Here is a 26,052-nt window from a genome sequence, read left to right on the forward strand (position 1 = left end):
ATTAAATGCTACTCTGGCCCTGGCAAATAAATTCTGAAAGCAAAATCCAGAAGGCTCATTTATTTATGAACAAAGTTCAACAATAGTTATAAAAAACAAAAAAGCTAAGCACTATATAATGTAAAACTCACAATATATTATATCTAATAAGATATTATTGATAAAAATTTCGTACATGGGGGTTTATTTTTATTGTATAATAATGTAAAACATCAATTAGAAGGTGTAAGAACAAAATTCTACAGTGGGAGAGTATGATCATAACAAGAAGACTTACCAATCAATCAAAATACCCAGAACCTATACCAGTAATGGCGAACCTTTTGAGCTTGGCGTGTCAGCATTTTGAAAAACCCTAACTTAACTCTGGTGCCGTGTCACACATAGAAATTTTTTGATATTTGCAACCATACTAAAACAAAGACTTATATTTTTGATATTTATTTTATATATTTAAATGCCATTTAACAAAGAAAAATCAATCAAATGAGTTCGCGTGTCACTTCTGACACGCGTGTCATAGGTTCGCCATCACTGACCTATACAGATGTTGGAATTATCAGACTAGAAGGCTAAAATAGTTCTTTTAAGTATATTCTACTTGTCTATAAAGCTAGAGAAAGATTCAAATGTTAAACAGATATGGAATCCAAATAGAAATTTTAAAGGTGAAAACTACAAAATCAGATGTGAAAATATTCTTAATGGGTTTAATAACAGGTTAGACATTGTAGATGAAGAGATTAGTGAACCAGAAAATATAGCAATAGAAATTATTCAAAATAAAATGCAAAGAATAAAAGGCTTAAAAATATAGGAGAGTATCACTGAACTTTGTGGCAACTTTTAGAGTTATCAAAAGAGTGATGGTACAAAAATATATTTGAAGAAATGGTCACAAAATGTTCAAATTTGATGAATGCTGTGAATGGACAGAACCAAGAAGCTTAATAAACCCCCTTAGCCCTAAAAAAAGAAACAACCCAAAATGTCTGTCAACAGGTGAATGGATAAACAAATTGTGGTATATTTATATAATGGAATACTTCTTATTCATAACTAGAGGCCCAGTGCACGAATTCGTGCATGGGTGGGGTCCCTCTGGGTGGCCTGCAGGGATTAGGCCGAAACCCACAGTCTAAGGCCACCTGCAGCTCCCACCTGCCACTCCTGCTCATTCCGGCCCCACTGTGCCTGCCATGGGCTCGCATCCAATCAGTCCTGATTGGGAGAGGCTTGTACTGCCACAGCAGCACTCGCCAGCCATGAGCTCTGTGTTAGGTGCCCTCCCAAGGGGAGTGGCCTGCGGGATCGAGCTAAAACTGGCTCTCCAACATCCCCTAAGGGATCCCAGATTGTGAGAGGGCACAGCCAGGCTGAAGGACCCCACTGGTGCACAATGGGGCCAGGGAGGGACCATGGGAGGGCTCCAGGCCATGTCCGGCCTGTCTCGCTCAGTCCCAATCGGCGGACCCCAACAGCAAGCTAACCTACCGGTCGGAACATCTGCCCCCTGGTGGTCAGTGCACGTCATAGTGACTGGTCGACCAGTTGACTGTCTGGCCCCTGTTGGTCAGTGCATGTTATAGCAAGAAGTTGAGCAGCCTTAACATATCATTAGTATATTACACTTTGATTGATTGTTCAGTTGTTTTGCCGTTCGGTCTATTTGCATATTACCATTTTATTATATAGAATAAGTAAAAGAATTGTTGATACATGCAGTATTGATGAACCTCGAAATATTTATCCTGAGTGAAAGAAGGCACACAAAAAGGTATATGTGGTATGATTTCATATCAATATAGTTATAGATAATTCAAACTAATCTATAGTTACAACTAGCAGATCATTGGTTGCCTAGGGATGGAGAGGTGTGAATGGGCAGGATAGAGAAATTACAGAGGAACAAGAGAAAACTTAGGGGTGATGGATATATGTTCATTATGTAGGTTTTATTAATGATTTTATGGGCGTATAATATATGTAAAAGCATTGTACACTTTATGTGTAGTTTATTGTATCAGTTATACCTCAGTAAAATTGTTTTAAAGAATGGGAAAACGAAAGTAATTTTTTATCCTTTTTTCCCATATAAATTGGTTTAGGTTTTGAAACTAATGCCTCTGGCCATATATGTTTTTTTATCTGCTTGTAGAAAAACAACTCAAGTTAAAATCTGTTTTTTTGCACCTTCTAATTGATGCTGTTTATTACTATATAATAAAAATAAACCCCGTGTATAACTCCTTGAAAGAAGTTATTTGTGTGGATGAAGTGGAGGACAAATCTTAAGGGGAATTGAAACTGTCTCTCTGAAAAAGTACATTAATGCCATAAAAATATAATCCAATCAGTTTCCTAGGGAAATGCAATAATCCTTTATGCTTTCTTGATCCTCTGCAAGAGTTAAACTTGTACTCAGTCACAGTTAAAGAAACACATTGAGGGACACATCCTGAATTATTGTGTCCACTCTTTTGGGGAATATTAATGTGGGACCTTGAAAAAGCAATATCACTAATTATTGTGTGCATAATGAGTGTGGATTTCTCAAGGAGTGGATAGCCAAGGAGCCAGGACGTATCACTAGATAAATAGTCGGGGTACATTCTTACTAGTTTCAGTTATATCAAACATATTCTCTCAAGAAGTTAAAAACTAAATTTATGCTGAACATATAGGGAAGAGATATTTTCTGTCTGCCTATTTTCTCTTTATTGGGAGCTTTTACCTTCCAAAAAATTTTAAATATTATTTTAGACTCATTTTAAATATTATGCAAATTTTCTTCTAATTTTTTTTACTGGTTTTGTTTAAGATTGTAAAAGCTGGTCAATATATGTACTTAGGTCACCATTTCTTGATAGATAACATTATACAATTTCTGTTATCTCCCCACCCTGAGGGGAGTAAGTACTACATGCTTTATTATTGCTTCCTCTCCCTGCCCCCCAACACATCTGTTGGTTGATTGGATTTGTCATCAATTTATTTTTCTAGGAAGTATTCAATGAGTGCTTCCTCATTATAGAGAATGTTGGCCTGTTGCCTTAAACTTGAACTCCAACTTGGATGGGAAAAAGTCTGAGGGTTTATACCTTTCCTCTGAAATTTTTAAAGATATCATCCATTTGTTTTCTGTCATTGACTGTATGAAAAATCTGAATCTAACCCCAGTTTTTCCAGCTTTCTACGTTCACTTGCTGTCTCTTTTCTGATGCTTGAACAATTTTACTCATAGTTATTTGTTCTACAGAAGTTTTAGTGAAAATGGTGTGGTCATTTAATCTGAAATGACAGTTTCTTCTTTAATATTCAGGGAATTTCTTTTATGTCTTTGAAAGGTTTTTATGCTTCATTAGTTAGGTTCTCTAATTCAAGTATATTGACCTTTTTTTTTGTTAGACTTGTGATCATAATGTTGTTTGCTCTTTAATTGCTTTGACCTGAGTCAGAAATTGTTGTGTTTTTTTTAGCTTCATCTGCTCTGTTTTGCCTTTTCCAATTAATGTAATGGTTTTGTAATTCTGTGAGGTGTTTTTATTTTGTCTTCAGTTTGTTTCTTTGGCTTAGAAGTTTCCTTTCTATTTGCTTCGTTTGTTTATCAACTAGGCTTTGTCGAAATATTATACTAAGTGAAATAAGCCAAACTGAGAAAGACAAATATCACATGATCTCACTTATTTGTCGAAACGAATGAACAAAAAGAATTGACCAACAAAATAAGACCCTAAGTAGGGAGGCATGGAACAGACTGACATACCTCATGTGGGGTTGGGGGAACAAGAAGCGATAAACCAAAGAACTAATATACTTATATGCATAGCCCATGGACATGGCAGTAGGGTGGTGAAGACCTAGGGGGTTGGAAGGGGCAGAAAGGAGGGGAGAAAAGGGGGAGAAAATGCGAGATATCTGTAATACTACCAACAATAAAAATTTTTTTTAAAAGAGCCTTTTTATTCTGAATTCATTTTCTTATGTAGGTCTTTACAGTTACCTCTGTAATACAGATAATTCGTGTAATTATCTTATTTCCTTGATGATGCTTTTTTCCTATAATGCAACAGTCTTGTTTTCTTAATTTGCTTTGTACCTTAAGAAACAAAATGAATTACAATATGTTACACAGTTCCTGACCCCTTTCTTTTGTCTTCTGCTTGCTTAAAATGGGCAGCTCTGTCCAGAACTATTCACATTAATTTGATGTAAGTGAATTTTACACTTTTTTCTTTTAAATTTGCTTGAGTTGTCTTCCTGTCTGTTTAGTTGCTATTTGAAAACCAGGGTGCTTCATGTTCTGAGCCCAAACGAGGAGCGGAAGACCTCAGGTGGGATTTGGACAGCTTTAATTAAAAGATGTGAGCTCCACACTTTCTCAGGTTGTTCTTTGCATGACTTGTGCGAGGACCACGTCATCTGGTCATGGAAACATGATCTGTTTTCAAAAAGGATGATCCAAATGGGAAATGGAGGACCCCCCTGTTTCAGCTGTAGTCCCTGGTGCACCTTTGCTTTTGGAAAATCACGCTTGCATTGGCTTCTCCCAGGTGTCCCATACTCATTGTGATGGTAAGGGGCTTCAGCCCAGCTTCCTGCTGGAGGAGAGCCTTTTTTCTTACATCCGTTGTGTCTCCTCTGGTTGGATGCTGGGATAATTGACCCTGGGTGGTGAGGAGCATCCTGCCTTCACTGTCTGGTTTCCTCCCATGTAGTAGAGATCACAGTGTCTGGATCTCTTTGTGTTCCTGCTTTCCGATGAGTTGCTATGTTGGTAGGGAGAGACTTTACTCCTCCAGATGTTTTCTGATTTCTCCATAAGCTGAACTCACCCCCAGTTCTCCAGGGAGAATTAGTGAGATTTCTCGGGATTTTGATGAGTTATTCTCATTCCCTGAGTCATGTGGGCAAAGAGGGGTTATGACTCTCTTCTGTTTTATTCCTAGGTTGCCGTTTTCAAGTACTATGCAGGAGTTTGTGCCATTTTCTTCTTTAGGTGCTATAGGTAGATGGTTTTGTAGCTTTTGCCTTTAGTTTTTGTCATATTAGCTTCAGGGAAGGGAGATTCTCTGATATAGTTTCAGTCTCCAGAGGTTTTCAGGAAGTTGATATTATCTGGAATATATCTCAAGTCACACAGAAAGCCACGTATAAGGATTTATGATAGACGATGATATAATTTATGACGTTGTGGTTATCATTTTCAAAAAATATTGTGGTGGTTTATTAAGTGCATGTCATTGAACCAAGCAACACTAGTTCTGTGGGTGCTTCATCTTCTGTGGATTAAAAATTATGTTTCCCATGACTATACTTAATATCACGGTTTAATGCATGCAAAGTTCTTCCACATGAGCAAAGCTGAATGTTTGTAAACATCTTCATCTGAATTAGAAATAGCATTCAAGGCACATTTCAAATCTTGAGCATGATTGTTTTCATCTTTTAAAATAATTAATTTTGAATGTCATAAAGAGATTTTAGTTAGAATTTAACAAATTAACTGTGTTTTTAAGCAAGACAATTTATAATTAATTTCTTTGAAAAATGAAGACATTGAGCTAGATCAGTGTTTACCCATCTTTCTTGATAAGAATCACCTGCTTTTTCATGAGAAACGTTGCTTCCTATGCCTGTCCTGGGAGAATCAGATTCAGTGCTCTGAATTCAGTGACTTTTAAACATAGTTGTATATTATCATCTCCAGGGAGCTTTAAAATACCGACACCCAGACTTCTTACTGGTGAATTATGTAAGAATCTCTGAAGCAGTGGGACCCAAGCTCCAGTGTCAGCATTTTTAAAAAGTCCCTAAAGTAATTCTGCTGCAGAGTGAAGTTTGTGAAACACTGGTCTGGCATGCAGTCCTTAGAAAATATCCTGGCATATTTTTATGATTAGGTAATCTGAAAAATCATTTATTAAATTATCTCTAATATTTTATCCAGTAATTCAGTTTTTACATTTAGAGCCCCAAATTAAGGCACTCTGGATGAAATTTACTACTGGATTATTTTGAACAGATTTATAATGTCCTAAAATTCTGTTATCAGAATAGGATTTGCCTCCTTATGATGTGGCAAAATTGGATTTGAAAAGAGTCAACTTTATCTTGAGGTTTTACTCCATATCACATATTTTTTTAAATATATTTTATTGATTTTTTACAGAGAGGAAGGGAGAGAGATAGAGAGTTAGAAACATCAATGAGAGAGAGTCATCGATCAGCTGCCTCCTGCACATCTCCTACTGGGGATGTGCCTGCAACCCAGGTACATGCCCTTGACCGGAATCGAACCCGGGACCCTTCAGTCCGCAGGCCGATGCTCTATCCACTGAGCCAAACCGGTTTTGGCTCCATATCACATATTTTTAAGTCTCCGTGACCTCAGTAAGAAATACATACTCCCTGCAGGGGGCACGACTGAGCCAACAATGTTTATAATGGCTTCAAATCTTGGCTTGGTTACTACGTGGTAAGCTAAGTAATAATCCAAATATACTTTAGCAATCATACATAGAAAACTGAAAGCTTTGTCTGTTTTCTTCTAAAAAGGAAAATCCCACTTGTTTGAAGCAGCCTTCTGACATCATCCCTTGCTAGCGTTAAACCCTATAGTTTATTCAATAACATTATTGTAGTGTAAATTATAGCGAGATGAACAAAGGGATATGACATTATGTACTTTTCATATCACTTATACTTTATAATACTTCCTCTTTTAAAAATAATTGCTGGAATTCATAAATATTCATTTCTCACTACACAATTATGCATTTCCTGTTGCTTATGACTATGTAAAACTAAATAAGTATAGTTGATTTCTCTACTTTTGAGTGAGAGCCAAGAGACTTGATCACTTACCTGTCTTTGTTGCAGGAATGATTTGTGAAGGAGGTGGTATCTCAAAAGCTGCTTGATGAACAGACAGTTTGGAGGGCTTTGCGGGGGCTGGGGAATACCACTCAGCATTTTTCAGGCACATGGTACTTCAGAAAAAAACCTAGAGCCGGAACCAGATAAGATCAAAGAGCAGCTGAGCAGATAATGGCAAAGTTGATGAGGGGGGCAGGATGGTTCTTTGGGGAATCTGGTGAAAAGTATTATATTCATTAATTAATCTCAAAACTCTGTGGTGAGATGGTTAAGGGGCTTTTTGCTTCTCTCTTAAGTATGAACACAATTATATTTGGGATTTTGCAAAAGCCATGGCCTGCAGACCTTCAGTGGGGCTATACAGGAACCACTTTGATGTGATCATCATCAGATTGGTGTGCATTTGTGAGGTGACCTTCATAGAGCCCAAAGGAGGTAAATGTGCTCTGTACTCTGCATTTCCATTAACGTATTTAACACACTACACTGACTGACCCTGCTCTGGGCTTCTCATGTTGCCTCTTCGCTTCCCTCTGACTTCAGATAGTAGTAGTACTCTGGACGAAGGCGTCAGGCTTTCCTACTGCTTTTCCTCCTTAACAGGACTCTCTTCAGTCATATCTTCTTCCTTCAGATGCCAGACTTGTGGCCAATTTAGTGCCGTATGAGTGCCGGAAAGAGAGAAAGGGAGAGTGGCCCACGGATAGGGATGGGGGTTCTGAATTGTGAATTGCTTTAAGTATACTCTGACAGGTACAAAGAACTTGCTTGATACCAATGCCTAATAAATGTTTTCTATTATTTAACTACTAGAATTATGAAACAAACTCATTCAGCCATTCAGTTAAAAGTTATTGGAGATGTTACTTATTTTAAATATCACATTACAAAGGTTCTTGAAATATAGCTCTAACCCTGCCACTAGCCCAAAGACATGACCATGAACTAGAAAACATGTCTCTTTCTCTGGTCACTTTACTTACAGAAATTTGGCATAATAACTGTAGAATTATAGATGACTATATTATTAATTATCTTGTACACTATGGCTCTGTATGGTTCAGGCTATCTTTATGCTTATTGGAATGACACTAAAGCAAAACCTTAACTACAGTATTTACTTAATTAGTTCTTGTATGTGCCCTGACTGGGATTGAACCCACACCCCCTGGCATATCAGGACGATGCTCTAACCAATGGAGCTACTTAACTAGTAAGCATAGTACCTGTTGACACAGGGCATTCTAAGAATTTTGGAATGGACTATTGGATCCTCTACTTTAGTTTTCATTCATTTGGGATTAGATTTTTGGTGATTACCAAGCCAGATTTGGAAATTCAGTTCACAATTCATACTGGTTCAAGGAAATTTTCTCCACAAATCTCAGACAATCTGGGATTTCTTGGAGTGCTCATCAACAACACATGCACATGTTTCATATATTAATTTTTCTTAAGTCTCATGTTTGGTATTCTAGGTGTTGACATCAAACTGCCCTAGAAACTGTGCCCATCAGGCTGATAATCAGCACAACTCAAAGCAAGGATCCTCCCCACCTATCACTCTGTCATTGAAGACATTTTGGAAAGGGTATCCTACAATGTCTTAAAATGATTTTTTTAACTTGTTATTTTTCATTCTTTCATGGGATATCTTTTTATTTATTTAATCTTTAATTTCTTTCAACAGTGTTTTATAGTTTCAGAGTGTAAATTTTACACTTCTTTTGTTAAATTTATTTCTAAGTATTTTTATGCTCTTATAAATGGAAATGTTTTCTTAATTTATTTAAATTTTTCCTTGTTAGTGTCTAGAAATACAGTTGATTTTTGTGTATTGATCTTATATCCTACCTCGCAGAACTTTTGAATTAATTCCAATAATTTTTACTAGACAATTTAGGATATCTATATATATGAAAGCCCAGTGACTGTTATGGCAGAATGACTAGAACAACCAGAATGACTGGTTGACAAGTCACTATGATGTGCACTGACCACAGAGAGCAGGCACTCAAGGCAGGAGGAGGGAGAGGGGGTGCAGCGAGGCCTGGAGGTGCACGCTATGGCCCAGGGATCCTAGGAACTGCAAGCCCAGAGCTTGCTTTCCAATGGAAAAAAATAAATAAATTGGATAAAAAGGCAGCCGGGTGCCATCACCCTGGGAAGAGCAGCTCCAGGAGGGAAAGGTCTCCTCAGGCCCTACCTGGCCTGGCTGGCATGCCGCGGGCATGCAGGAAGCGCACGCAGCCCCTCCGACTCCAAAGCTCGTTGTGCCAACAGCTGCTCCCCGTCCCCCTCCATGGTGGACACATCTCTGCCAGGCCACTACACGTCAGCTCCAGTTTCAAGCTTCCTGCTCACTCCTTTGTATGCTACATGCACTCAGAGATTGGCTTCGGCCTCCCCATCCAATAGTGCCACAGCACAGCCAGAGAGTGGCAGGACACAGCCACCAGGACTGGCTGGGCATTGATTTGGCTGCGTGACTGATGTCCATGTGCAGTAATACTGCGTGTTTACATTTGTAGGAAAGCAGGGCAGCCAGCTCCTGCTTCCCGCGTCACCTTCTAGGCTAAGAAAGGCCCACTGATCTCCATGTTTCTCCTCTCATATGGATTTAAAACCTTTTGAGGATGAATGATCCCAGCGGTGGCCCCAACCCAGGCTTGGTGTCACTGTCAAGACATTCCCAGTCATTACAGCCTGTTCCTCAGTCCACAGTTCCCTGCTCCACCCACTGCCACTCCTCACCTGTCACCCCCTGAGGACCACCTTATGTTAACCTATTTGAAATGTGACCAAGATTTCAAAGGCCCCCCTGTCCTTTTTTTTCCAATAGCTTCTTTACCCTAGCTTTCTTCCTCTAAAACCCTTGCATTTTAAAAATATATATTTGATTGATTTCAGAGAGAGAAATAGAGATAGAACCATCAATGATGATAGAGAATCATTGATCGGCTGCCTCCTGCATGTTTCAAACTGGAAGAATTGAAACTTCCTGTGACCCCCCCCGCCCCCCGGTTGGCAAATCTCTGGCGGTCCCTCACCCATCTCTCCCCCGGCCGGCAGGCCCTGTCCCTCCTCCCAGCCCGCAGGCCCCGGTGGCAGCACAGCAGCAAGGGAAGGAGGAGTGGGGGAGGTGGGAAACCATGGGGTGGCGGGGTGCCGAGGGTTGCATTGGCCTCTGGCATCCTTGCCTTCTTTGCCTGGCGACTGTCACCTCCTCTCCCGACCCCACCAGGGCCTTTGGGCCCCAATCCGCCTGGGTCTGATCGGCCCTGATTGCCTGCCGGGCCTAGGGACCCCACCTGTGTATGAATTTTGCGCACCGGGCCTCACATACACACACATACATATATGTCATGTAATCTACAAATAGAGATAGTTTTACTTTTTTCTTAACCATATGCATGCCTTTTATTTCCTTTTCTTGCTTAATTGCCCCGAGTAGGAACCTCACTACAATGATGAACAGAAATTGTAAGAACAGACATCCTCATCTTATTTCTGATCTTAAGGGGAAAGCAGCTAGTCTTTCACCATCCTATATATTATTGATATAATAAAAGCCTAATATGCTAAGTGTCCGATCATCCAGTCAGCTGTTCAACCAATCAAAACGTAATATGCTAATGATATGCTAAGATCGCTCAACTGCTCGCTATGACATGCACTGACCACCAGGGGGCAGACGCTCCTACTAGTAGGTTAGCTTGCTGCTGGGGTCTGGCCGATTGGGACTGAGTGAGATGGGCTAGATGAGCCCTCCCATGGTCCCTCCCCAGCTGGCCAACCTCCCACGTCCCTCCCTGGCCCTGATCGTGCACTGGTGGGGTCCCTCGGCCTGGCCTACACCGTCACGCAATCTGGGATCCCTTGGGGAATGTTGGAGAGCTGGTTCTTGGCCCAATAGCAGAATGACCGGTCGCTATGATGCGCACTGACCACTAGTGGGCAGACGCTCAATGCAAGAGCTGCTCCCTGGTGGTCAGTGTGCTCCCACAGTGGGAGGGATGCTCTGACAGAAGCTGGGCTCATGGCGGTGAGTGCAGTGGTGGTGGCAGGAGCCTCTCCCGCATCTGCAGCAGTGCTAAGGAGCGGGCCTAAGCCAGTCTGGGAGCCAACAGTAAGACATCCCCTGAGGGTTCCCAGACTAGAAGAGGGTGCAGGCCAGGCAGACGGATCCCCCCTCCACACACTGAGTGCACGAATTTCATGCACTGGGCCTCTAGTTAAGTATAATGTAGGTGTGGGGTTTTTAATAGATGGCCTTTATCTACAAAAGTTTACCTTTTATTACAAAAGGTTGAGGAAGTTTCATTTCCTTCCATTCCTAGTTTTTATGGTTGTTGTTTTTTTTTATCATGAAAGGGTGTTGGGTTTTTTCAAATGCGTTTTGTTTCAAATGATTGTGTTATTTTTGTCCTTTATTGTTATGGTGCATTACAGTGATTGGTTTTATATGATAAAATGACCTTGCATTCCTTGTATAAACTTATTTAGTCATGGTGTACAATCCTTTTTATATGTTGCTGGTATGTTTATTCATTTATCTAGAATATTTTTTGTGTCTATATTTATAGGAAATATTGCTCTTTTGTTTTCTTTTCTTGTGATGTCTTTGTCTGGTTTGGGTATCAGAGTTATAGTGGCCTTATCTAATAAGCTAAGAAATGTTCCTTTCTCATAATTTTTGGTAGAGTTTGTAAAAAAATGGTATTAGTTCCTTGTTAAATGTTTGATAGAATTTACCAGTGAAGCTAAGGGACTTGGACTTTTCTTTGTGTGTAGTGTTTAATGCTTAAGTCAACCTTTTATAGGTCCATTCAGATTTTGTAATTATTTTAGAGTCCCTTTTGGTAGTTTGTGTCTTTCCAAAAATTTTTTTGTTTCATATATTTAATTTGTTGACTATCAAATTTGTAGTTTGTGCTCATCATATTACTTTCTAATCATTTTTCTTTCTGTAATGTCAGTAGTAATGCCTCCTCTTTTCTTTCTGACATTAATACTTTGAGTCTTCTGTCTTCTTTCTTGGTCAGTCTAGCTAAAGATTTGTCCATTTTATTGCAAAGAACCAACTTTTGGTTTCATTGATTTTTCTGTATTATTTTTCTCTTTTCTATTTCATTAATTTCTGCTGTATGTATTATGATGTCTTTCCTTCTGCTTGTTTTAAGTTTAATTTGTTCTTTTACTTCTGTTTCTGGCTTCATTTTTTTTTTCTGACAAGTAGTCAGCAGTTAAATGTATTAGAGTTTCCTTATATGTGGGAAATTGCTTTTCTTTTGCTGATTTCAAGATTTTTTCTTTAAGATTTTAACTATGATATGTGTGAGTATGGATTGCTTTGTATTTATGAGTAGGCCTTTCTTGAGCTTCTTGTAGGTGTAGGTTAATAACATTCTTCTTCAAGTTTGAGAAGTTTCCTTCCATTAAATTCTTTGAATATTTTTCCTGTTCTTTTCTCTCCTCTTCTGCTAATACTTCCATTATGCATATTTTGGTGTGTTTAATACTGTGACATGTTTCTCTGAATCTTTGTTCTCTTTTCTTCATTCTTTTTCTCTCCTCTGTTCTTCAAATTGCATCATCTATACTGATCTATCACCAGGTTTGCTGATTCTTCCTTTTGCCAGTTCAAATCTATTTTGATCCCTTCTAATTAATTTTTTATTTTAATTATTATACTTTCTGACTTTAGAATTTCCATTTGGTTCTTTGTTATAATTTCTATCTTATTATTAATAGTTTTCCCTAGGTGGGTAATTGTCATCATACCTTGCTTTACAACATGGTTTCCTTTAGGACTTTAAAAATTTATATTGGTTGCCTTGAAGTCTGTCATCTGTTAAGCCTGACATCTGGGTCCTCTCACAGGCTATTTCTGTTGTTTGCTTTTCCCTCCTACATATAATTGATCTACTGTCTTATTTCTTCAGATTTCTCATACTTTTTGTTGAAATCTGTACATTTAAAGTAACATACTATAGCAACTTTTAAAAAAATGTTTATTAATTTGTAAGAAGAGGAAAGGAGAGGGATAGAGAGATAGATACATTGATGAGAAACATCACCTTTTTGGTGCTTACTGCAAGCCCTCTACGGAGCATCAAGCCCACAACCTGGGCATGTGCCCTGACTAGGAATAAAACCAGTGATGTCTTGGTTCAAGAGTTGAAGCTCAATCACTGAGCCACACTGTCTGGACTACAGCAACTCTTTATTGTTTTAACTTTTAAAAAAATCTTTATTATTGAGATTATTATAGATGTCCCTTGTTTTTCCCTCCTTGGCTACCCTCCACCCTGTTCCAGCCCCACCACAGGCCTTCTCCACCGTATTGTCTGTGTCATAGGTAATGCATACATGTATATAAGATCTTTTTTAAATCTCGTCACACCCCCTTCCCTCTGAGAATTGTCCGTCTGTTCCATTTCCATACCTCTGAATTTATTTTATTCACCACTTTATTTTGTTCATTAGATTTTCTTATTCATTTGATTTTTAGATTCAGTTGTTTGGAGATATGTATTTGTTGCTGTTTTGTTATTCATATTTTTTTCTCTTTCTTTTTCTTCTTCTTCCTCTTCTTAAAGAATACCCTTCAGCATTTCATATAATATTGGTTTTGTGGTGATGAACTCCTTTAGCTTTTTCTGGTCTGTGAAGTTCTTTATCTGACCTTCAATTTCTAAATGACAGCTTTGCTGGGTAGAGTAAACTTGTTTGTAGGTTCTTGCTATTCATCACTTTGAATATTTCTTGCCACTCCCTTCTGACCTGCATGGTTTCTGTTGAGAAATCAGCTGACACTAGTATGGGTACTCCCCTGTAGGTACCTGTTTTTCTCTTGCTGCTTTTAAGATTCTCTCTTTGTCTTTCGCCCTTGGCATTTTAATTATGATGTGTCTTGGTGTGGTTCTCTTTGGATTCCTTTTGTTTGGGGTTCTCTGTGCTTCCTGGACTTGTAAGTCTATTTCTTTCATCAGGTAGGGGAAGGTTTCTGTCATTATTTCTTCAAATAGGTTTTCAATATCTTGCTTTTGACATTCTCACTAAGATCCTTGAAAGTCTCACTAAGTCCCTTGGAAGTTTCTAAAAGATTCTTGAATAACCATATAACCATGGTTTTGAATTTTATATTCAGTAGTTTGCTTTCTTCCATTTCTGTCATTTGTGACATGTTTCTTTGTCTCCAAATTTTGGCTGCTTCCCTGTGTTTGTTTCTATATATTGGTTAGAGCTGCTAAGTTCCCTTGAGTTGAGAGAGTGGCCTTGTGTAGTAGGTGTCCTGTGGGACCTAGTGACACACCCTCCCCAATCACCTAAGGTGGACACTTTAGGTGCATCCCTTTGTGGGCTGTGTGTACAGTCTTATTATAGTGGAGCCTTTTGCTGTTGGTGTCCCTGGGAGGAATTGACCTCTAGGCCAATTGCCTGTGGGGACCAATTGCGACTATAGTGGGAGAGCTGCTATGCAGGAGACATGCTTATGGAGCAGGATTTGCTTCAGTGGGGCTTTGGTGCTCACTGAATCTGCTCCTTGAGTATGTGGCTTATGGATGTGTAGAGTTATAATCTGATATGGTCTCACACTGACCACTGGGTACACTGGCTCTTGAGTCTCCAGAGAGGAGTAAAGTCAGTCACTGCCTGGGTCCACCCAGCAGGAGCTACAGAGAGATCTGCAGGTTCCTCCTCTTTGTATGGGGTTTAGAAGTACCCAGACAAGGCCCAGCTGTGAAGCAAGGCAGGCTCATGCTGGTGTCGGGTCTTGAGCCTTTTATTGATAGATTTGGGGCTCCCTAACCCAACTTCAGCTTGTTTGACAGATTTTAGCCTGAGCAAGGACAGGCCATTCATATGCAAAAGTCACTGCACACAGCTTGGGTGGGGTTGTAAATTGGATGAGGTAGGGTCTCAGGGAATCACCAGGGCAGAGCAAACATAATGGCTGCCAGTCAGCCCTGTGACCAGGAAGGTCCCAGTATAGGAACAATGATCCCTGTGAGCACCTCTGTCTGAAAAAAAGCAGCCCCCGAGGTCTTTCCCTGATGCTAGATAGTCTAGTTTCTTCTCGTATGTGCCTGGGACCCCCAGAGCCTTGCCCTGGTGCTGGAGCTCTATACTTGTAAGTTCAATTCACGGTACTGGCCTTTGAAGAGGAGCAGCTGGGTCTCCAGCAGCCTCTGTGTCACTGAGACCCAATCCACACTGGTTTTTACAGCCCATAGTTCTTATTGCTCATTGGGACTTCTTTTCCCAACTCTGGGACCCTGGGCTGGGAGTCTGGTGTGGGACTGGGACCCCTTCCTCCTCTGGGAAGCCTCTGAAGAGACACTCTCCCTCCCAGTTAAAAAAGCAGCACACATAGGTGTTGGACCAGCCCCTTCTATGCCTCCGCACCTCCTACCAGTTTCATTGTGCTTTTTTCTTTACTTCTCTAGTTGTAGGACTTCCATTCAGCTAGCTTTCTGGCTTTTCTGGATGATGGTTGTTCTGTATTTTAGTTGTAATTTTGATGTAGTTGTGGGAGGCGGCAAGTGCAGGCGTTTACCTATGCCACCATCTTGGTTCTCTCTACAGCAACACTTGATAGGGATTTTCCCTCTCAGGGGTTTGATGCCATCTGTTGTTTACTTGTTCGCATAATGACTTGGTTGAACTCATTTATGCCCCTGCAGTGTGAAGCCTCTAATGTTACTCCTTAGAGCCCCCTGCCTTAGACACATCCACAGTCACCTGAAATGGCAGTGGTTTTAGCAGGGCTCCCTTTGCCCTCTTTTCCTGATCTCTGTATTAAGCTGTCTGCTTTTGTTATTATCACATCCAACTGTTAGGCTTCTCTAATGGTCTGCTTATTGTTTATTTTTTCACAATGCCCTGAGTCATAGATTGTTCTACAATCTGATCCAATTGAATGCAGGCCTCTTTCCAGGAGTAGTTTTTCTGACCAGTCTCAGTCTTTGAGATTCGTTCTGACCCCAGGAAGACTCTTTAGTTGTGTCTTACTCTGGTTCTCTCTGATAATCTGGCCTATACTTTAGCTTTTTGGCCTCATAGAAGTATCAGCCTTGCTTACCATTGAAATCTCTTGTTTTCAAACAAAGTCAGTACCTTTGGTGAGGGTTTCACAACCCTCTTTCTTTTGACCTGCCTTTCCCTCTGGACAAAATCACTGAGCTGCTGCTCTGGATTAGAGGCAGGGATAGTGGTCTGTCTAAAAGGGACATCCAGTTTTATGCGTAGGATGCTGTGTGGGTTGGGTAACATTTGGTGTTTGGGCTCGCCTCTCCTGGCATGGAACTTCTGTCCTATTAGCATGCCAGGGTGAAGGCAGTGAGTATTCTTAGTCTCCTGCACCTGGGCTGAAGCCTCCATCCTACAAGTGGTGGGGCCGGGTGAAGAAAGAGGTCCCCAACCTCTTGCCACACTCACTTGGAATTTAGCCTCTATAACACAAAGCTGAGGGGAGAACACTGGCAGCTACTCCTTCTGGGGAGATACCATAGCTGTTGACCTAGAACTGAGGGGGACAGGAAGCCAGCCCCATTTTATTGGTTATACCTGCCTGGATTGGAGCTTCTATCATAATGAATTTAGCGGTGGTGGAGGAGGGGTTGTGGGGGGAAAGTTGTGGCTCAAGTGACACAGAATGTTGTTCTTCTTACCTAGATTTAATAGATTTTCTTGAATATGTGTGTCTTTGTTTGCTTTATGCCCACAGGACAATATTCAGAGACCTGAAATGGTTGTTTTAAAAAATATTTTTAACATTTATAGTTATTTCTCTGGGGACCAAGTTAATGGAGCTTCTCATCTGCATTTTCTTCCTATGTATTCTCTCTGTGTACCAAATTTTATCCTTTTAATATTTTATGCTCTAATTCTTCAACTTTCTTCCTCTCTGACCATTTTTATTTTCTATTTTTACAGAACAATTTTTAGTTTTTAATAAACTTTTAAACAAGAAAGCTCCCATTTCAAAATGAAAACAAAATCCCAGACCATATAGATGCTTATGGTGATTACATTTATCTAAACAACATATATACATGTTCAGTTTTAAGATGTTAACTGAATTTCTATGATGAATATGCTTTTTTAAATACCAAGAACATTATAGAGTTGATGCTGTCTTAAGGACAATCTAGAGGTCACTAAGTTTTTCTTAAGCTTCTCTGACCATTTTAAAAAAATAGTATCACTTTGTCAGATAGAGAATGGCAAAAAAAGTATTTTTAAAAATTGTCATTAGTACAAATTGGCACTTCTAAAAATAGTCACAGGGATGTAGAGTGCAATGTAGAGAATACAGTCATTAATAATGTAATAACTATGTATGGTGTCAGAAGGGTACCAGACATCATAAGTTATAGATGTCTAATCTCTATATTGTACACCTGAAACTAATATAATATTGTATAACTATAATTTAAAAATAAAAAAATCTGAAAATAAACCCTCTGTCATTAATTCCCTCAATAGAATTTAATAGTAGGGTAATCTTGGTTCATGTTGAGAAAAAAATGTCCATCATTCAGCGATTGGTTTTTCACCTTTAAAATTGGTGACAGATTTTCTTTATTCATCAAGGTGGGATTTTTCTTGGTTTGTTATTATTGTTGCATTGCTTCCCCTGCTCATGTTTAACATTATTAAAGTACCCTCTTCAGATGTTGGGATGACTTTGGAGACATAACTTTAGTGCTATTAACGAGTAAGAAGATTGTCTATGAAATAAATGGCAGCATTGTGTCAAAGTCATCAGGCTTGTAGCCTGTACCTAGCTCTGGTAGCATTAATGACATAGTATTCCTAACACTCTTCACGTGCTCCAGTTCTTGTGTGGACAAAATGTGATTATTCCCTAAATTCTGTTACCACCTGATCTGGCAGGAAGCATGCCAGCAGGGCTTTTGCCAATAATCTGCTTTTGTTTTCAGTAAATCTCAGGATCTCAAGGTCTGTCACTGCCTAGAAAGAGCATAGTTTACAATGTTCTAAGAACATTTGATTACATTGCAGAAACTTTAAGTGTCTTATCAAGAAAATTCCAATTATACGTTAGAAAGTACAGTAAAGAGCTTGCTGTTCTTTTTAAAGATTATTTGAACTCGTGAAAGATAATTTTTAAGCCTAGCACAGATTGTATGCACCCTTTCTTAATTGTAACCCAAAGAAGGAGGTCTTTTCTCATTTTGACATTTTTCTCCTGTCTTCTTAACTCAAAATATGACTTTATTATCTCTGTTCACCTCATATTATCATTTTCTCTAGACCTAGGGTGTTACGTTCATCATTTAAACACTTGAAGAAATTACATATGGTGAATGGTTTTTGTTTTTACTTTTTCTGAATATTGGGTCAACTAATAATTATATAAATAGATGAAGAAAAATTTAGGGGCACTCTACTTGGAGGGAAAATGCACTCCAAGATTTCTGGGTCATTGATGGATAAGGAATAGATGAATAACTTGTTTACTTTTCGTAGAAGCCATTAGTCAGTAAAGTAAAAAAAATTGCTACTTATTGTTTGTATGCTTATTACTGCTAATGTTAAGTTGTATACCTGGATATAAGTGGATGACATTAGAAATGAAGACTGCCGAAACCGGTTTGGCTCAGTGGATAGAGCGTCGGCCTGCGGACTGAAAGGTCCCAGGTTCAATTCCGGTGAAGGGCATGTACCTGGGTTGCGGGCACATCCCCAGTAGGAGATGTGCAGGAGGCAGCTGATCGATGTTTCTAACTCTCTATCCCTCTCCCCTCCTCTCTGTAAAAAATCAATAAAATATATATAAAAAACTTAGCTTAAAAAAAAAAAAGAAATGAAGAGTGTCTGGGGTACATAAACCTGGTGATGGCACATTCATTACTGTATGTACTCAATGTCTCAGTGTGGGCATTTGCATTGATATTTTCACTTTCGAATACATAAAGTATTTTAATTTATGAAGAAGTAAACTCTTGTTTTTCAGTTTCTATTTAGAAGAATAAGCTGTAAAATTTTAAGAAACGGGTTGGAGATTTTTGTTATTTTTTTATTATAATTAATAGAGGCTAAGTGCTCAAAATTCTTGCACTGGCGAGGGGTCCCTCAGCCCGGCCTGTGCCCTCTCGCAGTCCGGGACCCTCGGGGGATGTCCGCCTCCCAGCTTAGGCCTGCTCCCCACGGGGATTGGGCCTAAGCTGGCAGTCAGATATCCCTCTTGCAATCCGGGATCACTCACTCCTTACCACCTGCCTGCTCACTCCCTGCCGCTCAGCTCGCTGCCCCTTAACGCTGCTGTGGAGGCAGGAGAGGCTCCCGCCACTACTGCTGCACTCGCCAGCCATGGGCCCAGCTTCTGGCTGAGTGGCTGCTCCCCCTATGGGAGTGCACAGACCACCATGGGGCAGATCCTGCGTTGAGCGTCTATCTCTGGTGGTCAGTGCACTTCATAGCGACTGATTGTTCCACCGTAATGGTTGCTTGGGCTTTTATTATATAGATTATTTTGCATTTGCTGCAGTTTCCATGAATAATCCCAACAGTATTGGTTTTGTCTTTAGTAGAAATGTCAGTGGAAGTTCTCATAACTAACACTTATTTCTTTTTCACAAACCTTTCTCACCATCAATATGGCGTATATATATTGAAATTAAGTTGCATGAAATTGGTTATTTTTTTATTTTTTAGTACTTGAATTGGATTTGGCTCTAATCTCAAATTGTCAAAATAATAAAATAATTCTTTAAAAATATGTTTTTATTGATTTCAGAGAGGAAGGGAAAGGGAAGAGAGAGAAAAATCAATGATGAGAGACAATCATTGATTGCCAGCCTCCTACATTCTCCCTACTGGGGATTGAGCCTACAACCTTGGCATGTGCTCTGACGAGGAATGAAATTGTGACCTTTTGGTTCATGGGTAAAACCACACCAGCATGGCTAAAATAACTTTTTGCATGATTTATTTATTTATTTTTATAAAAATTTATATTTCTTATAATGCTTGGAAAATGCTGACTGTTATCAGAAAGTTACTGAATGCATGTCTAAATAATGATACAATAAATAGCTTTTTAAATGAGCACCTGCTCTGTGGTAAGGCTCTTTCTATGAATTATGTCCCTAAGTGTCAAGAAGCTTGTAAATGATGACACTTAAATTGGAACCCAGATCTGCCTGATTCCGGAGTCTACTCTTTCTGTTGTACTGCTATTGTATACTATTTTTTCTCCTGGGAGTACATTACACTAATAACATATACATACATTTTTTTTTACGCTGCTATATTGCTTTGAACATAGCACCTAACCTTGAAGAACCTCTGTTTCTTCATGTGTGAATTGAGTATAATAGTTACACCTATCTCACTTTAAAAAGTAAATGCATTATTGTTAATAAAGCAGTTAGAACAATACCTCATGCTTATAAGTATTTTATAATTATTTGATAATATTTTTATTGTAAATAATCAGAATTATTTCCTTTTAAAAATGAATTTAGCTGTTGTTATTTTCATTAATGATTACATGACATAGATATAAACACATTTATAGAAGGCCAGGGCTTTTATCATTATGGTATAGAGGCATACATTGTCTGATTGCAGTAAACATTTTTTAAGCAGTATTAAAAGGAAAAAAAATATATTTTAAATGCAAGTATATGAAAATAAAAGTATAAAAACATCTAAAAGAGAAAAGAACAAATCCATATTAGAGGAAAATTTAATTAAATAATTTTTATAAGAACAAATACTCCAAGTAAAATTTCATCAGGTGTTTTGTGGGCTATCTTGGTCAAATACTTCTTAGTGAGTAGGAATCCAAGCTAAATTGCCACAGGTGTAATTGCTACTATTGATTTAGCATGATTGCATAGAAATGTTCATTTTTAACATATTTAGTTTAAATTTGCTTTCTAGTACTGGCATTTTGGCTTGTCTGATGGTAGTTTTGAAATGTCATTGAGTGAAGACCACCAGGCATGCTAAACTCTACCACAAAATGTATGATAAATTGCAGCTCACCAACAATCCATGGTTGATATGTAGTCATTGGCAAAGTATGGCAGCTGACAAAGATTGTTAGTGTAGTAACTGTTTTTACCTGAGACCCTGGCAGTTGAACAAGAAGACTTCAGTGGAAGCCAACCTAAAATTCATTTTTGTAATAGATTCTTGGTCTGGGTTTATTGTAGCATGAACTACTAAGGGTTTTAGCCTGGCAGCAAAAGATATGTGGAAAATGAAATAGTCATAAATGTGATTGAAACATTTATTAAATTGCTAGCAGTAAAATAAGGACTCTAGCTTAGTATATGTGTCTTTTATAACTTCAATAAAATGCCATTTTTATAACTTTAGGGCTTTTTATATATTGGATAAATTTAATTACACTTGATGTGAACTGTGACTAACTTTATCTGAAATTATTTTTTTTATAAATGAAGGAATCTGTAATTGATATTCTCTAAATTGAAGCAGTTGGGTTCCAAATGTAAAATAGATAGCTTGTAAGTCATGCCGATATTCAAATTTAGAACTTTTATGTGTTGTGAGAATTTATTGTACCTTTTAACTTTTTTTGTCATTGGAATTTCTTGCCCAAGCATGTTGACTATGTATCAGAATTTGTAAAGAGCATAATATATTATTTTAAATAAAATAAAGTGAAACATTCATTTAACAAGTATTTACTAAGAAGATGTTGTCTGCTGATCACTGTGCTAGGTACTAGGGAAACCACTATAACCAAGACATTTGAAATTCCTTTTGTACAGTCTGGGAAAATTTAAAACATAGAAACCATATCTATATATATAAAAGCCTAAGCAACCGTTACAACCAAACCACCGGAACAACCAGTCAACCAGTCACTATGACACGCACTGACCACAAGGGGGCAGACGCTCAACACAGGAGCAGCCCTCTGGTGGTCAGTGTGCTCCCACAGCCAACCTCCTGTGGTCATATTTAGTTTAAATTTGCTTTCTAGTACTGGCACCCTACATAACCAAGTGTCCAGTGTTGTTGGGGAGCTTTGTTCATATACAGTAGGTCCTCGGGTTATGGTGAAGGTCCATTCCTACGGTGCGACATAACGCAATTTTTGCCATAAGTTGGAACCCACCTACATAAGCACCTATGTCACTTACATGGAGCACATACACAGCAGTAATGAAGTGAAACAGTAAAAAAAATTAAAAGAAAGATAACAATTCCTGACCTTTACTTGTGGCAAATAATAAAAAACATAAAGCACATATGTACATACATCAAAATGATGCAACTTTTTTATAAATAAGTCGGGGATGGTGACGAACCACGAAATGACATACGGCGTACGTTGAGTCCAACCTAATCTGAGGACTGCCTGTATAGTGCTAAATGTTCTGTAGGAAACAAAGAGGTTTCTAAGATAATGAATTAAAACAATTTTAAATGATTGTATAAGAAATTCCACTTTGAGGAGATGCTGTTTAATCTGAGACTTTGTATTAGTTAGGATGTTCTAGGACCTAGAATCTAGGTTATTTAGGTTATGGTTTTATGCAAACAATCATAAAATCTTTGCAATTTGTTTACTTAATAAACAAAGGCTAATTTCTGTTCACCCTACATAACCAAGTGTCCAGTGTTGTTGGGGAGCTTTGTTCATCTCAGGCATGCAGAGCAAAGCAGACTACCTCAGCACAGGCATCCATGGTAACCGAAACAAGGAAGGAGGATCTGGTGACTTGTACACTGGCCCTGAAAGATTTTTGCCTGACAGTGTTATCTATTCTCATATGATTGAGCACACCAAAATAAAATAAAATAAATAAATTTAAAAAATATCACAGGACATGCCTACATCTAGTGACTTGTAGGCCTGAGGATGAGAAGAAACTGGCCATTTAGAGAGTTGAAGGAATAAAGTTCTTGAAAAGGAGACTACATAGGAAAAAACCCTGACATAGGAAAGAGGTGTGTTTTAAAGACCAAATAATAATAATAATAATAATTAGATTATTGTGAAAGATAATTTTTATACAATTAAATATAGGTTAGGAGATCATTATTTTGAATAATTATCTGTCTTCCATTTAAAATATTAATGTAGTGATAGTAACTAATATGCTGAAAATGTTTTTCCTAATTATTTATCATTTACTTTAATTTCTTTTTTGTTAATTCTTACTTGAGGATATTTCCCCCTCATTGATTTTTAGAGAGAGTGGAAGGGAAGGGGAGAGACAGAGAGAGAGAGAAACATCAATGTGAGAGAGACACATCAATTGGTTGCCTCCTACATGTGTCCCAACCAAGTCTGGCGATCAAGCCTGCAACTGAGGTAAATGCCCTTTACTAGAATCGAACCCATGACCCTCCAGTCTGTGGGCCAACACTCTAACCACTGAGCAACCAGCTAGAGCTACTTGACTTTTCATTCATTGTCATTGGCGATTATCTTTAGATTGTGAAAGTTTTCCGTATTATACTCCATTTTTGGTAGATGCGTAGTTGCCTGGAATAAGAAGTCATAATATACTAATTTTTCTCTAGAAGACTTACTTAAAGCCTTCTAAGTTTATAAGAACAACTGTGTTTTGTTTCTTCGGTGATTTGACTTAGCTTTGATAGTCCTTAGAAGAAAAAGTAGTTTAAGGATTAAAATTGAAGAGTAAAAGAATATAGGGCAGATAACATTCTAATCTTAAAACTCTTTTTATACGTGGGCATTAGTGAGATATGTCTGATCTCCTGCAGTTAAATAAACTGAGAAATAGCTCTAAATAAATTTTGTACGTAAATGATAAATCTGATTTAGTCCCCTGATCACTCAGTTGTTTAGAAATGCTCTGTTCTTTAAGTAAGTTATCTTTTTAAGTAAAATACTTCGGATAAATTTTAAAGTCTGGTATATAACAAAGGACATTTCAAAATATCTTCATGTGCATACCAGCAAATGAAAAGAAAACTAACTTAAAAAATTGTTTCTGATCAATTGTTTTTTAAAGAAATAAAACTTTGCAGATAAAATTGAAATCCCCTATGTTTTTTTTCATTCATTCCCTCTCGCCTCTCCTTTCCCAGAGGTAATGTCATGAACTTGTAGTGTATTTAGTCCATGTTTTTATACACTTACTACATCCAGTGTTACCATGATATATCAGTTTTATATATTTTTGAACAGAAAAAATAAACAAGAGAGGAAGATGTCTACTTATGCATAAGTATTACTTTCAACTACTTTTCAACAAATTCATATATATTTGCTTTCTTGTTGGCATGTTTTTATTTTTGAAATGCAATATCTGAATTATTTTTTAAACATCAGGAAAATAACACTATTAGTAGAATGACAGATGGCTAATTTTTCATTGATATTACACTTAAGTCACAGTCATTGTGAAGAAGCTAACATACTTAGAAAAAAATTAAGATATGTCCCACTATAGTAATATGATGCTCAAAATGTTTTATGAACATTATTGTTTTTCAAGAAGCCTGTTTTGCAAAATATTTCCAGTTTTATATTTTAAGTGAACACAAAATACTATCAGTTTCCATGCATTATCCAGCGTGCTGTTTTTATTCAACATTGTTTTTGAGATCTTGTAATGTTAATACTATAGAACTAATTTATTTATTTAACTATTGTGAAGTATTCCACTGCATACATGTAAAGCAGTTTATCCATTTTTTTTACTGATAGACATTTAGATTACTTATCCTTTTCCCAATAAAAGAGTGTTACTGTGAACATCTTTTAAAAATGTTTTCTTGTACACATATGCAAGCATTTCTCTTGACTAAACAAGATTATACATATCCATCTTTCTCTTTTAATGTATTTTATTGATTTTTTACAGAGAGGAAGGGAGAGGGATAGAGAGTTAGAAACATCGATGAGAGAGAAACATTGACCAGCTGCCTCCTGCACACCTCCCACTGTGGATGTGCCCGCAACCAAGGTACATGCCCTTGACCGGAACCAAACCTGGGACCTTTCAGTCCGCAGGCCGACGCTCTATCCACTGAGCCAAACCGGTTTGGCAATATCCATCTTTCTCTTACTAAGTATTGTTAGATTGCTCTCCAAAACAGTTGACTTGACCATTAAAACAGTCTTCTCTTAACCAGGATTGTTTTATCCAGTATTATACAACACTTGGTGTTGCTAGGTTGAGAAGGTAGGCTTCATGGACTGTCATTCATTAGCTCATTGAACTAACTTCTCTGTGTCTTGCTTGCCTCATTTGTAAAATAAGGGTAGTAATAGCCATGCATGATTAAGTTCATGAGGACTACATGACATAAACTATGTAAGATGCTTAGAACAATGCTTGCCATAGTTTTTGGCTTCTCTGATGTGTATCCAATGATACCTTAATGTCTTAATTTTGTTTCTCTGTGGATGAGTTTGTATATCTTTTCATATATGTATCAACTATTTGTATTTTCTTCAGTGAATTGTTTATTAACATTTTTTCTATTTTTCTAAAGGTGTTATCTTCTTGATTTGCATATGTCTGTTATATATTTGAGACATTAATTCTTTGCTTATGGCATTTGTATGTATATAGATGTATGTATGCCATAAACAAAAGATTTATGTATATATAATATACTAGAGGCCTGGTGCACAAATTTTTGCATCGGGGGGAGGAGGGATGCCTCAGACCGGCCTGTGCCCTCTCGCAGTCTGGGACCCCTCGGGAGATAACGACATGAGGCTTAGGCCTACTCCCGGGTGGGCAGAGGGCAGGCCCAATCCCCAGGTGGAGCACCTGGCCGGGGTCAGAGCAGGGGAGATTGGGGAGTTGGGGCATCGCCCCCTGTCATGCACAGAGCAGGGTTGATAGGAAGTTGCGATGCCACCCCCTGTCACGCTCAGGGTAGGGCCGATCGGGGGGTTGGGGCACCGCCCCCGGTCACACTCAAGGCAGGGTCGATGGGGCGCCACCCCCTGTCACGCACAGAGCAGAGCAGATCAGGGGGTTGGGGTGCCGCACCCTGTCACACTCAGGGCAAGGCCAATGGGGAAGTTATGGCTCTACCCCATCACACACAGAGCAGGGCCCGTGGGGCAGGGGGGTTGGGGCGCCGCCCTCTATCACCCACAGAGCAGGGCTGATCAGGGGGTTGGGGCGCCGCCCCTCTCACACTCAGGGCAGGGCCGATGGGGGG

The 26,052-nt window shown here is 38.6% G+C and overlaps 1 protein-coding gene and 1 long non-coding RNA gene across 2 annotated transcripts in view; one reads left to right on the forward strand and one right to left on the reverse strand.

The window, feature by feature from the left end:
• The window catches only part of FBN2 (fibrillin 2), a 248,313-nt gene that overhangs the window by 28,169 nt on the left and 194,092 nt on the right, over positions 1-26,052 (forward strand). The window lies entirely within an intron of this gene.
• LOC107183182 lies at positions 1,501-19,383 on the reverse strand. The gene is made up of 3 exons (XR_001513964.1): positions 19,339-19,383; positions 15,193-15,198; positions 1,501-1,539 (listed from the first exon to the last, which is right to left on the reverse strand). It is a non-coding gene; the product is annotated as an uncharacterized LOC107183182 (long non-coding RNA).

The sequence above is a fragment of the Myotis davidii genome, unplaced genomic scaffold (genome assembly GCF_000327345.1).
Source record: "Myotis davidii unplaced genomic scaffold, ASM32734v1 scaffold159, whole genome shotgun sequence".
Classification (NCBI taxonomy): Eukaryota; Metazoa; Chordata; class Mammalia; order Chiroptera; family Vespertilionidae; genus Myotis; species Myotis davidii.